The sequence below is a fragment of the Phyllostomus hastatus genome, unplaced genomic scaffold, assembly GCF_019186645.2.
Source record: "Phyllostomus hastatus isolate PE091 unplaced genomic scaffold, TTU_PhHast_1.1 phas_scaffold_46, whole genome shotgun sequence".
Classification (NCBI taxonomy): domain Eukaryota; kingdom Metazoa; phylum Chordata; class Mammalia; order Chiroptera; family Phyllostomidae; genus Phyllostomus; species Phyllostomus hastatus.
In genome coordinates this window covers 16,632,089-16,646,125 of record NW_025334032.1, presented here as the reverse complement: position 1 = coordinate 16,646,125, position 14,037 = coordinate 16,632,089, and the positions used below count along the sequence as shown (strand labels likewise).

General features: G+C 40.3%; 1 pseudogene; it reads left to right on the top strand.

Annotated features, from left to right (window-relative positions):
• Positions 1-12,478: 12,478 nt before the first annotated feature.
• Positions 12,479-13,420, top strand: LOC123807504 (annotated as a pseudogene).
• The last annotated feature ends 617 nt before the right edge of the window (positions 13,421-14,037 follow it).

Below are 14,037 nucleotides of genomic sequence, written 5' to 3'. Positions count from 1 at the left end.
TTAATTTTGAATTATGAAGTATACATAATAAAGAAATCAAACAAAATTAAACTATTTATAACATACTGTAGTATAGTTCTCACTGAATTGGCGAGAAAGAACAGAACCGGGACTTAAAATTATTTAAATTTCGTGTTGTTGTTTTTTTCAAGTAGAAGTGGTATTTTAAAACTTCTGGGTCTGCCCTGGCTGGTGTGGCTCAGTGGACTGTCAGCCTGTGAGCCAAAGGGTCGCTGGTTTGATTCCCAGTCAGGATACATGCCTCGGTTGCAGGCCAGGCCAACTTCCCAGTAGGGGGGCACACAAGAGGCAACCACACATTGATGTTCTCTCCTCTTTCCCCCTCCTTTCCCCTCTCTCTAAAAATAAATAAAATGTATTTTTAAAAATACCTTCTGGGTCTAAGAAACAATAGTGTAGGCATTTTTGAAGTTTTTAAATGAGCACACTGTTAGGCAAAGTAGAGAAAGGCCTCTCCCTGAAGCCTGGTAGTCAGGAAAGACCCTTGGGTTCTCTGATCATCTGGAGTCCACCTTAGTCTGTGCTTTTATAATATGTTTGAGGGAAGAGCTGCCGATTCATCCTTTTTCTCAAAATATCTCCCTCACCACATGCCAGGAACCTCCATCTTTACAAAGCAGCTCAGAAATTCCTGGCATTGGAAAACAAATTAAAAAAGACAGCAAGACTCTTATCACTGAACAAAACATTAGCAAGATAAGACTGTGTTTATGATTCAGATTTTCTATGCTTTAAATCTTAAATTAGCGTAATTAACAGCAGATTAGGAAACAGGGGCAGGTGCCTCATAGAATACACTTTAAAACTAGAAGCATTTTTGCTTGAGAAAAGAATTAAATAAACCAGTTCACCCCATCAGCAAATGATGCTTGAGCACGTACCCCCAATGTGTGCATATTTATAAATTACATACATGAAATGGACTAATATATAGCATAAAACATAAAAAATAGTAAACTTAAAAGAACATACAAATAAATTATAATTAGTTTAGTATTTTCTTTCTGCACCCCAAAGCATAATTTGGGGCAGCTCCTGAAGTCACACTGCACTTTGGAGTCTATTGAAATACTAAAGGAGTTCATGAAAAATATACACAGCCTGGATCTCAATTCAGAAGAAGCATGCTCTTAAGAGAAAGAGTATGTTCTGGATATTTTGGTTGTGTCTTCTCTTAGTTTGTATTAAATTTTATCATTCACATTTCTAAATAGAGACCATGGCATTTTGAGCTTGCATTTATTTCAAATGTTAAATTTCAACTTAGTTCTCATAAGAAGAGAACTAGGGCAAGAACAAATTAAAATCCTATAGAATATTTAAAAAGAAAGGGAAGAAAGTAGCACTTAAACATGTCTAAATTATCAAGGAAGAGTGAGGACAGGGGGCACGGTCATCTGGTTCAGTGTCAGCTTGGGAGGGTCAGTGAACATAGTCCTGGAGAATGATCGAGAACACTTGAGAGTCCTTGGTGGGAGGCATTAAACTCTGAGCACACAGGAGCAATAGGAAACCCTGTCCATGACCGGAGGCAGCCTGGCACTCGGAACTGGAGACTGGGCCAAATGTTGCTTCCTGCCCCCTGGACCCACACCCAGCCTCCATGGCCTGACACCCTTTATCTGGTAAAAACTACTCCAAACTACACCAGTCCAGTCTCAACACAGGAGCCTCTTCTCTAGCAAAACCTTCCCAGTTGCTCTGAAACACAGTGGTTCACTCTTCTGTGCTACTGCTGTGCCCAATATGTACTTCTATTGTTTATTTTTTACTGTATTATGATTATTAATGCTGGTCTCTGACTGGGAGAACACTGAAGCAGGAATGTGCATTCTTTGTAACCAGTGTTTACCACGGTGCATATAATACACATTTCCTAAAAGCTGATTGAAGAGATAAGCGCTGAATTAGGGAGAAGTGGATCAATGAGATAATCGTGGTGAATGTCAATACCAATATTTTACTTTCCAATGTAAAATATCATTGAAAAGGAGCAGAAGTTGCAAAATTTTTAAGTTGAGAATATTTTTCCTAAATCTTTGCAATCTGATTTCTGTAACTGTGCAATTCAACAACATAAACAGCTGTCCTGATGGATGGAATCCATGTGATCACACTAAAGTACAATCAACCAACATCCCAATTAATTTGATTGAAAGTTCACGTGATAACCAGCTTCCCAAGGAACTCTCTAATCCATAGTGTGATGTTTAGTAATACAGCCTTCAGTTTTCAGAAGGGAAATTACCTTGATTGTACTTAAAATTTCATACCAATTACTTGAACTTGAAATGACTGCTTTTGGTATTCATTCAAATAATATTTCCTGTGCATACACTAATGTGTGCCAGGTCCCAGGATGTAAAAATAAATCAATTGTGGTTCCTGGTGCCTAGGAATTTAATGTTTAATGGGCAAAAGGGAGTTGATAAAAGACTTCTATTTCCAGGAATATGGCAGGCTAGATATCCTGAACCACCCTCAAATTAAAATGATTAATATGTTAAAAAATATTTTTTAGATGCATTGCTGAGATGACATGAGGTTTAAAAATAATCTACAGAAGCCAAAACCTAAGTGAAAGCAGAAATCCTTGTTAGTGACAACAATGTCTTTCTTCCCTTTAGGTCAAACCCTGGAGCCTTGGACTTCCTGGAGGGTTGGGTGGGGTCCAAGGTGCAGAGTGGGTGGGAGGAGATACAGCCTGGTCAAAGCTTCCTGATCTTTCTCAGGCCACACGGACTAAGGAAAATTGCTTGGAGGTTCTAGCCCAATGCTGCCCCAGTTGGAGAGTCCAGCATTTTCCACTCTCATAAAACTAGAATGAAAATTAAATTTGCCATGCAGAACAGGACAGCAAAGAAAGTTATCTTTCTCTTGGTCCTATATGAAGGGGGGAAATTTGAAAACACAGCCAGCTTTCATGTATGTTTGAGTATGAATTTATACTAGTTGTTGTATGGTTTGAAAAACAAGGTGGGATTTTAATTTAACTTAGTTTTCAGGTTGTTTGTAGTAAGTTGGCAGAAGAAAAAAGATCCCCAATGGAGGAACTCACCTTCTACTGAAGTCACAAGAATTCCTCCAGGTAAAATTCCAAAGAGATTAGCTGTTTCACAGTAAGAAGAGGTAAACAACCAATTGACCAAACAAAAGAAACAAGGTATTACAACTGAGAATGACAGCAAAATAAAATTCTCAAAGACATCAGATACTAAAGCTATCACACAAAGATTATAGAATAACTGTGCTTAAATAAAAACCTTTATCTCAAAGCCATAAAAATACAAAAATGTTATCAAATCAAATACAGAAGTGCATTAAAAGAAAATCATGTCTACAAAGAGTTTACTCCAAAAATGCTAAGATTTGTCAAAATTAGAAAATTTCCTAAATTTTTAAGAAGGAGAAGATCCACATGTAGCTGCTTCCATCCCCTCTCCCCATTTTAAAAACAGTATCTGACGAAACCCAACAATACTTTCTGGAAATACCAGAAATCACAGGAGGAACTTTCCTGAACCCAACAAACAGGACTTACTGGGAATATCTATCACTAGTAGAATAATGTGGGAAAGCATGTCCATTAGAACCAGAACAGGGCTCTGCTGAAGAAAGGCAGAGACAGATTCTAAGTGGGAACGCCTGTGTCAGACATGGAAATGCTTGAGGCTCTAGTAATTCTGTAGCAAAGGTCCTTTACCTAGTAAATCTCAAAGTCACCTGACAACTTTCAGAACAAATGAGAAGTTTCTTTAAGCAAAGTGGCCAGGTCAAAAATTGACAAAGAACAATTAACTGCTTTTTTACATGCAAATTATAGTCAAGAAACTAAAACCATGAAAAAAATTGTTCCCTGTATGATGGCAATTAAAATAAAGAGTAGCAATTAAGAAATATGAAGGAACCTATAAAACATCACTGAAAGATGTAACAGATACCATGAGTAAATGAAAATACATATAACCATATGCCTATAAGATTCAAATAACAAGTATATAGGTATCCTTCAAATAGTGTTAAAACAAATTTTGGTATAGGACAAAATTATTTGCACTAATTAATTATATGTTAAGTAATCTTTTAAAAATATATTTTATTGATTATGCTATTACAGTTGTCCCATTTCCCCCCCTTCACTCCCCTCCACCCAGCACACCCTCTCCCACCCGCATTCCCTGCCTTTAGTTCATGTCCACGTGTCATAAGTTCTTTAGCTTCTACATTTCCCATACTACTCTTGCCCTCCCCCCTGTCTATTTTCTACCTACCATCTATGCTACTTAATCTCTGTAGCTTTTTTCCCCTCTCCTCCTCCCACTCCCTTGTTGCTAACCCTCCATGTGATCTCCATTTCTGTGGTTCTGTTCCTGTTCTAGTTGGTTGCTTAGTTTGTTTTTGTTTTTGTTTTAGGTGTGGTTGTTAATAACTGTGAGTTTGCTGTCATTTTACTACACATGTTTTTTATCTTCTTTTTCTTAGATAAGTCCCTTGAACATTTCATATAATAAGGGCTTGGTGATGATGAACTCTTTTAACTTGACCTTATCTGAGAAGCACTTTATCTGTCCTTCCATTCTAAATGAAAGCTTTGCTGGATAGAGCAATCTTGGATGTAGGCCCTGGCCTTTCATGACTTGGAATACTTCCTTCCAGCCCCTTCTTGCCTGCAAGGTCTCTTTTGAGAAATCAGCTGACAGTCTGATGGGAATTCCTTTGTAGGTGGCTGTCCCCTTATCTCTTGCTGCTTCTAGAATCCTCTCCTTCATTTTTACCTTGGCTAATGTAATTATAATGTGCCTTGGTGTGTTCCTCCTTGGGTCCAACTTCTTTGGGACTCTCTGAGCTTCCTGGAAGTCTATTTCCTTTGCCAGAATGGGGAAGTTCTCCTTTATTATTTGTTCAAATAACTTTTCCACTTGTTGCTCTTCCTCTTCCCCTTCTGGTACCCCTATAATTTGGATGTTGGAATGTTTAAAGATGTCCTGGAGGTCCCTAAATTTCTCATTTTTTTTTGAATTCTTATTTCTCCATTCTTTTCTGTTTTTGTTTTTTTTTTTCTCCAGGGTGGGCAACCCCTGTTGCTGGGTTGTTACATTGTATGTGGGGGTGGAGTCCAAGAGGAAACAATGGCACTTGCTCCGCTCTCCATCAGACTTCAGTCCCTTCTGCCACTTCCCCCAAGCTAACTGGGCTTTTCTGATGCTAATTCTTGTGTGAATGGGCTTGTGTCCATTCTGGGACCCCATGGGTCTCTCCAACGTACTCTTCTGTGAGGCTGGGAGTCTCTCCCTGTGCCTCAACTCCCACAGGTGTTTTCAATCAGTGTCCCGAGGTTCTATTTCTTGGTGCTGGGACCCTGGGTTGCTCGGTCTGTCTCACTGCCCAATTTTGCCTGTTTATTTGCGCGCCTATGTGGCTCGGACAGCCAGGCGCCTTGCGTGCAGTGCCTTGTTTCACAGCCGCTGCCTCACTGGGTCTGCCAGCTGCCTGTGCTCTTGCACCCGGGATGTCTTATGCACCCGGGATGCGATACAGATGCGTTACAGATGCGTTAGGTGTTACCGCTTTTTGTGCCGAGACCCCTCTCCGCCTGGATTCCCGACTCCACCCCTCCTACCGGTCTGGATGAATGTGTATATTTTAACTCCTTGGTTATCCAACTTCCATACAGTCCAATTTTCTGTCAGATCCATTTGTTATCTTGTCTCTAAATTGTTGCTGACCTTATTTTGGTTGTGGGAGGAGATACACAGTGTGTCTACCTACACCTCCAGCGTGGCCGGAAGTCCTAAGTAATCTTAATGTATTGACATGGAACGATCTCCAGGGCAAAGTGTTACAAAGGAAAACACTTAGCTAGTTAAAGATCAATACATAGGGTATGATCACATTTATGCAGAAAGCAAAGCAAAACTATCTGCATAGGTATTATTCTGGTTATCTATTGCTGTGTAACAAAGCACCCAATTAATTGGCTAGGAATCTGTGATCTGTGTAAGCTGGGTGCGGACAGCTCCTCTCCGTTCACTTGGCAGTCACCTGGGGCTGGCATCATCTGCAGGCTCACTAACTCATGTCTGGTGGTAGGCACTGGCTACGATTGCGACTCAGCTGAAGACATAGCAGGAACAACTGACTGGCCTTCCTAAGGGGTGAAGTCCTAAGGGTGGCTGTGTCCTAAGGGTGAGCATCTGTGGAGAGGAGGGATAGTCATTCAGTTGGGTTGCCTTCTCCATTCTTTCCTTAGAAGTCTCATGGTGTCATGTCTGTTCACATTCCTCATGAGGGCAGGTGGGAAGGTTCAACCAGAGGCCAATGGAGAAATCAGGACCTGCTTGTGATGGGAAGAGTGTGAAACTTGTCTGAAGAGCACCACAGAGGGGTGTATATAATTTTTTTCCAAAAGATTTGTAGATAACAGATACTCGCCAACTGTTGATAGCTGTTATCTTGGGGAAGTTTAGCAGGAATGGGAAGTGGAGGTGGTGGTTGATTTGATCAGTACACAAACTCAAGTTGAACTAGCTTAAAAACAAAAGGATTTATTGACTCACGAAATTGGCTGGTCCCAGGGATTCATTTTGCTTCAGGAATTCAAACGACGTCATCGGGTAACTCTATTTCCCTCCTTTTCCAGGGAAGACTTTCCCCCCATAAACCCCAGCTCAAAATCCTCACTGGTTGGCAGCTCCAATGGAAAGAGGAAAAGAATTGTGCTTGTAGCTCCAGAAGAAAATTCCAGGGAAGATATAGTGATGGACTTGGGGTACCTGCCCATTCTTATACTTATCAGTGACCAGCAGGGGGCACATTTTGATTGGGCCACCTCAGTCACCTGTGTACCTGGTCAGCAGCTGTTTATTCTTACTCTGATTTCCTTTGCTTGAGCCTATGAGGAATTTCCTTTCTTTTCTTTGCTCTTATGTAGTTGAAACTTTTTCCCTCCCACATATTTCATCTAGCATTTTTAGTGCATGGGAGCTATCGCAGTCCACGATATTGATCAGAAGTTCTTCATGGCTTCCGCAGGTATGTTCTTTCAATGATACCTTTTTTATTTTATTGACCACCTCTTTATTTCTAGGATTGACCACCTGCTTTTCCTGCACTCAAGGAATGTGGCCTGGCACCATCAACTGTCAAGAGTCCAAGTTACCCCATTACAGATGAAGGGAACATAGTGTTCTTGGTGATGGAACAATCTTTTACCCCATGTATACTCCAGTGTTATGACCTTACTAGGAGGCCAGAAATGGCATTCATTAATTTCTTTCCCATGACAGATATTAAAAATACGTAAGTAAAATCGTCATAAGAATCACACTACAAAGTAACCTTACACAAATAAGAAAAGTAAAATTAGTAAACTCATCCATATACTTTGCTTCCTCAAGACATTAGCCTCAGTAATTACAGTGAACCTGCTACTTTGAATTTTGCTGGTATGATCAAGTATGCTCTTCTACAGTATAATTAGTTGTCATATATTCTTCAAAAACTAATTTGTTCTGCAAACTCAGCAATAGGATTATAACTTCATCTAATATTTGCACCACCCTAGTTAAGTCCTGTTAGATCTTAATAAATACTAATACGATACTGACTTAACACTGACATTTCAGATAATTTTTGAAATACAGAGTAATATGAATAAACCCCACAAACTGTTTCATGATTGTCCTTGTCCATTCTATTCTCCTCTTTCCCTTCAGCAGCTCAATCCAGTTTTCACTTTTGTTAACATTCTTCTGTCTAGAAACAAGACTACAAAATTTGCAAAGTGAAATCCCCTTATTATCCATTCACATCAAATGGTATGTTGTGAAAGTTCATCCTCATGTATTAGTACCTTCAATTAACTAGTATTGTATGGCAGATCTTTGTACCTGGGATGTATTTCACTATAAGTCAACTTTTAATTTTTCACATTTATAGAGCAGATCAATGACTCAAAATATCAAAAGTATTTTGAAAATCATGCATACTGACCATGGAATAATTAAAATCCCCACCACCACCTTTTTACTTAACTTAAAATACAAAAGTTAATTTCCATCCCCTGAGTACATCCCAGCTGATGGTGAGAGAATGAGGCCAGATCTAATCTGGTTGCCATGGTGGCAGTAGAACTCTCCACTTTAAACATGGCATCTATCAGGGCAAGGATTTTAAAAACGGAAAGATTTCCTCTAAACATAGTACCTGATTGTCTGAACCAAACTTGTAGTAACTCGGCATCTAGCATGCCATCTTCACCCTTGGCCATAGTTGATGCCAAGTGGGTCTGCTTCTCCCTGGGCCAAACTGTTTCTCAAGTCACATTTGTGCTGCAAAGAGAAAGCCATGCTGCCTGTCCTCATTGCTGCTCTGGCTCTGGCCTTTCCCTTATGTTTTCCACCTGTGCTTAAGGCATGGTCAGTTAACTACTGTGACTTGCAACCAAAATTAATGCTCAGAGTATGATAATAGAGGAAAAGTAAATATTTATCAAGCAACTTCTCATGCAAAATAAACAAACTGGGGAGACAGCAAACCATTCCCAAACATTTTGTAAGTGGATAAATTGTTAATAAACCCAATGAACAATTATTTACATTTGTTTTTATAAAATTTTGTAATAGAACATATTTAATGTATTGGGTGATCAAAATCTAACCAAATTCTCAAATATTAATAATTTAAAAAATATTACATTTCTAAAGACCTATACATTTATCATAAAAAATATTTTCTTCTCAATAAGCAATTTGAAATTTTATTTTAGGTATAATTATAGAATGTTTAGAAGTTATAAAAAAGTCTTGCTTTTCTAGGTCAATTCTTAGATTATTTACTCAACACATTTATTGGAGGCCTATGGCTTTCCAGGAGGAGCAACTCTGCCTAGAGGCTGCACAAGTGAGACCAGGTCTACGTGTGAAGCAGCCGGGAGACGGGTGCTTCCCCGAACAACAGCACTTGAATCTGGCCTGGGTGCCCCACCACCAACTGCTTAGTGACTTCATCATTCCAGGCCTGTTTCCTCACCTAAGCACATCAGGGACTGAACTACCATAATTTCTGAGGCAAGTCAACAAGTTTTTAATAGACTGCTTGCTGCTGCAAATGAAAACTCATTTACTTACTTCTGTATTCTCCAAAAGAAACAGAATCATTTATAGAAAAGCAGCTGCAGACTTGCTCCTCACTCAGGATCAAAGAGGAAGTAACCACTTTATTCTAAGGCCAGACTTGACTCCAGCTGTAAGGGAACCTCAATTTCATTTTTCAAAATATACTCATTGCCCTGACCAGTGTGACTTAGTGGGTTGGAGCATCATCTCATAGAGCAAAAGGTTGTGGGTTCGATTCCAGGTCAAGGCACATACCTAGGTTGCAAGTTTGATGCCCAGACTGGGAGTGTATGGGAATCAACCACTCAATGTTTCTCTCTACCCGAACCCCACCTCCTCAAAGCAAAGGAAAAATGTCCTCGAGAGAGGTTTTAAAAAAACAAAACAGAAAAGAATAAACCTGATAACTAGAATTGTAAACCTGTTAACAATCAACAACTGACCAAAAATATTACTCACACCATTATTTGTATGGTGTTTGGCTTTAATATAGTACTGTCACACAGTAACTACGTTGGTGCTCCTGTGAGAGACACAGTAACACTGGCCTTATTTTGCCTATGAGGACACGGGCTGAGGAGTGACTTCCTGAGGTTAGACTGTGGGTGGTAAACTAGTCCTGATTCAAACTTTCTGGCTTCATATCTCATGCCAATTCTAGGACAACACTCTGCTTCTGGTAAATTGCTTAAAACCTTTGGGTATAAATACAATCCTGGAATTTACTACAGGGCAAGACAAAAGCATGCTATGACAGTGCACTGGTTCACATGGAGGAAAAGCAGATACACATGCTATACTTGGCAGCACAGGTCTTTCATTCAGGTAGAAAGTCCAGCAATGAAGATGATTGATTTCAAGCTGACTGCCCCCTACTCTGCTCAGCAAGTTTTTTATTTTATTTTTTGTTTTTGTCATTAACCCAGGGTAATTCCCTACCACACAGAGGAGTGAGACGAGACAAGATCACTGTAAACACTTAGCTCTGCTCCTGGCATCAGTTACTATGGGTCAATAGTGCCAGGTCCTGAGCACTGGGCAGGTTTCCTGGTGTGTACCATGGTGGTAAGAGGATTCAGGGCTTGCAGCCAAGTATGGGATGGATGGCCTTGTGCGAATCAGGTCTCCTCACCTGCGTTTTAGCATCCTCACCAGAAACACTACCACCTTCATGGCAGGGTTGTTTTAAAGAATTAACATAAAGTATACAAAGAATACTATGTACTATGGTACTAGCAAATAGCAGACAATGGTGGCTCTTATTTCTTTATGTCAGCGATGCTGAGAAACTTCCAAGTTGACTTGTTTTAACTAAAGCATTTCCTTTGCTTTAAAAAAACTTTTAATCCTCATGTCAGGACATTTTTTATTGCTTTACAGAGAGAAGGGAGAAAGGGAGATAAACATCAATACGAGACAGAAGCACTGATTGGCTCTTACAGGCCCAGGATCACATGCCCAGACTCGGACTGGGGCTGGGGTATCAACCTGCAACCTAGGTATGTGCCCTGACTGGTTATCAAACCTGCAACCTTTTGGTTATTGGATGACACTCCAAGCGTCACACCAGCCAGAACTAAAAGCATTTTCTTTAAATAGAAAAACTCTGGTTTAACAAAGCATTGAATGGTACAAATCAAGATTGAACCTGTTGCCCTGGCTGCTATGGCTCAGTTGGTTAGAGCATCCTCCCCATACATGGAAAGGTCATAGGTTCGATTTAGGGCAGGTCACACACCTAGGTTGCTGGTTTGGTTTGATCAGGCTGGGGCACTGAAGAGGCGCTACTGATTGATGTCTCTCCCTCTCTTCCCCCTCTCTAAAACAATAAGCATATTCTCAGGTGAGTATAAAAAAAACTTAACCTGTTACTGTTTGCAGCGACTTCTTTTTAAAGTAGGGATTTTAAATGAGAAATTATCAATCCTACCTTTATGAACAAAATCAGATAATACAAAGTTTTGAGGCAAGAGAAGTGACCTAAGGTGTCCCCCCCCAATCAGTGAAAACTATGTATCTGTTGTCATCTTTTTTGCGGGGAGAGGACATAGCACATGAAGTCTGTGAGGAAAACTGAATAGTTAAAATAAGCATTCTAACACAAAGCCCCTCATAAAAACCTCAAAGGCTATCTTGATTCACAACACACCTTTCTACCTTTCTAGGCCCTCTACACATGTAGCATGAGGGTGATGAGGTGTAAGTGCAAGCAGTAATTAACCAGCAATTTCTCCAGATTAAACAGACCCAAAAGTCTCCCCCCCAAACCATCTACCACCACCTGGACCCCAAAATTAAACAGGAATGGATTACAAGCTAAAGCCTAGAGGGAGACAGACAATATCCTAAAATCTTGTTCTATACATGCCAGTGATTACAAAGATTCATCAATTACTTCAGCTGGAACAATGGAGAAAAGCTCCATCTCCTGCAAAAGCACATTGTGTCTTTAAAAATGCATAGACAAAAAGTTAACAATTTTGCCTAATGAAAAGGTTTAATATCTTAATACATTTCACCTGAAACACTGTGTGATACAAAAGGTTATTTTAAGTAAGTACCTAGTCTTTCTAAAATAATATACTACTACTAATAAAATGGCTTTTACCTTAATAAATACTTTATTACTTCATAATTTGTAACCACTGATAGTCTTGGTTACTGAGACGACTATACCGCAATGTCCAAGTCACTGGAAGATGTGTCTCTGCGCGGCCCATGGGTCCTGCTCTTGTAGTCAGTATTCCTTCTCAGTACCCAGAGTGCACCCTCCTCTGCACCTGTTGCGCCAGGAATGCCAGCCATGGCTACTTGATACATGCTAGTTAATTGAATGAACCAAATTTCCTTAGCCCAGTTTAAAATAAAGTATTCCATTCTAACAGAAACATTTAGACCCTACCTGAACTTTAATAACTTGATTATTAAATATAAGGAACTGAAAGTGGTGGTTGTCAAAGGTAAGGGTGCAGGTGGGCAAAAGGGCAAAGGTCATAAGGTAGGTACAAACTTCCAGTTATAAGTCATGAGGACATAATGTACAGCATAGTGACTATAGTTAGTAATAATGTATTGCATATTTTATAGTTGCTAAGAGTGTATCTTTAAAGTCTTCATCACAAAATTTAAAAAAATTTTTTGTAACTTAATATGACGAATGTTAACTAGGCCTGAGATCATTTCAAAATGTATACAATTATGTTGTACACCTGAAATAAAATGTTATATGCCAGTTATACTTCAGCTAAAAAAAAAATAAGCAAGTATCCTACATTAGATAGCTTATAACTAATCTATTTTCAAAAATAGCTTTTTTTTTTTCCCCCCCCAAGAAACACCAAATGGCGGATGACGCCGGTGCTGCGGGGGGGCCGGGAGGCCCCGGAGGCCCTGGAGGCCCCGGGGGCCCTGGAATGGGAGGCCGCGGTGGCTTCCGAGGAGGATTTGGTAGCGGCATCCGGGGCCGAGGTCGCAGCCGGGGTCGAGGTCGAGGCCATGGAGCTCGTGGAGGCAAGGCCGAGGATAAGGAGTGGATCCCCGTCACCAAGTTGGGCCGCTTGGTCAAGGACATGAAAATCAAGTCCTTGGAGGAGATTTATCTTTTTTCTCTGCCTATCAAGGAATCTGAGATCATTGATTTTTTCTTGGGAGCATCCCTCAAGGATGACGTTTTGAAGATTATGCCCGTGCAAAAGCAGACACGTGCAGGCCAGAGGACCCGATTCAAGGCATTTGTCGCCATTGGAGACTACAATGGACACGTTGTCTGGGTGTTAAGTGCTCAAAGGAAGTAGCCACTGCCATCCGTGGGGCCATCATCCTGGCCAAGCTCTCCATTGTCCCTGTGCGGCGAGGCTACTGGGGGAACAAGATCGGCAAACCCCACACTCCCTTGTAAGGTGACCGGGCGCTGCGGCTCTGTGCTGGTGCGCCTAATCCCTGCACCCAGGGGCACTGGCATTGTCTCTGCCCCTGTGCCCAAAAAGCTGCTGATGATGGCTGGTATCGATGACTGCTACACCTCAGCCAGGGGCTGCACTGCTACTCTGGGCAACTTTGCCAAGGCCACCTTTGATGCCATCTCTAAGACCTACAGCTATCTCAACCCTGACCTCTGGAAAGAGACTGTGTTCACCAAGTCTCCCTACCAGGAATTCACCGACCATCTGGTGAAGACCCACACCAGAGTTTCTGTGCAGAGGACCCAAGCTCCAGCTGTGGCCACCACATAATTTTTGTACAAGGAAAATAAAGTGAATTAAGTCTGTTAAAAAAAAAAAAAATTCTATCTTGTTTTCAGCACTCCCCTAGGGTTACCTGGATCTTCCTATAGTATTTAATCATGATTTAAAGCCTAAATCTTGATGTACCATGTACTTATCTGTGATTGTATTTTCCATGTCCAAAGGAATTAAAAGTGATTTAAAATACTGCCAAATCCAACAACATCTTCCTCTATAATGTTCCACATTTTTCAAAGAAAAAAATGCCTCACCAGTTGTTCTTACTGGAAACTTCACTAAAGGTAGGGAAAAAATATCCAGAATTTGCTTAACATAATCCCAGTGTCACTCACTTAATTAACCTCATTTATTTCTCAGAACCATCCTATATGAAATAGGTGTCCTAAAAGTGAAAATCCATGGATCAAGAATTAAGCAAATTTATGGAAGATCAAACCCCAAAGACACAAAGATACATACAAATAGTTTCTGTCTTGACTATAGCTGTCGATAGCAACACTGAATATAAAGAAATCCGGGATCAGCAATGTGTTCTATTTAATCTTGACTCCCATAACTTAATTTTCACTATTAGCGCTAATTAAAATAGAAGTGAAAAACTAAATACAATTTTATATAAGCAAAGATTCTTTTAGACTACTTCTGGTGGGGAGTGG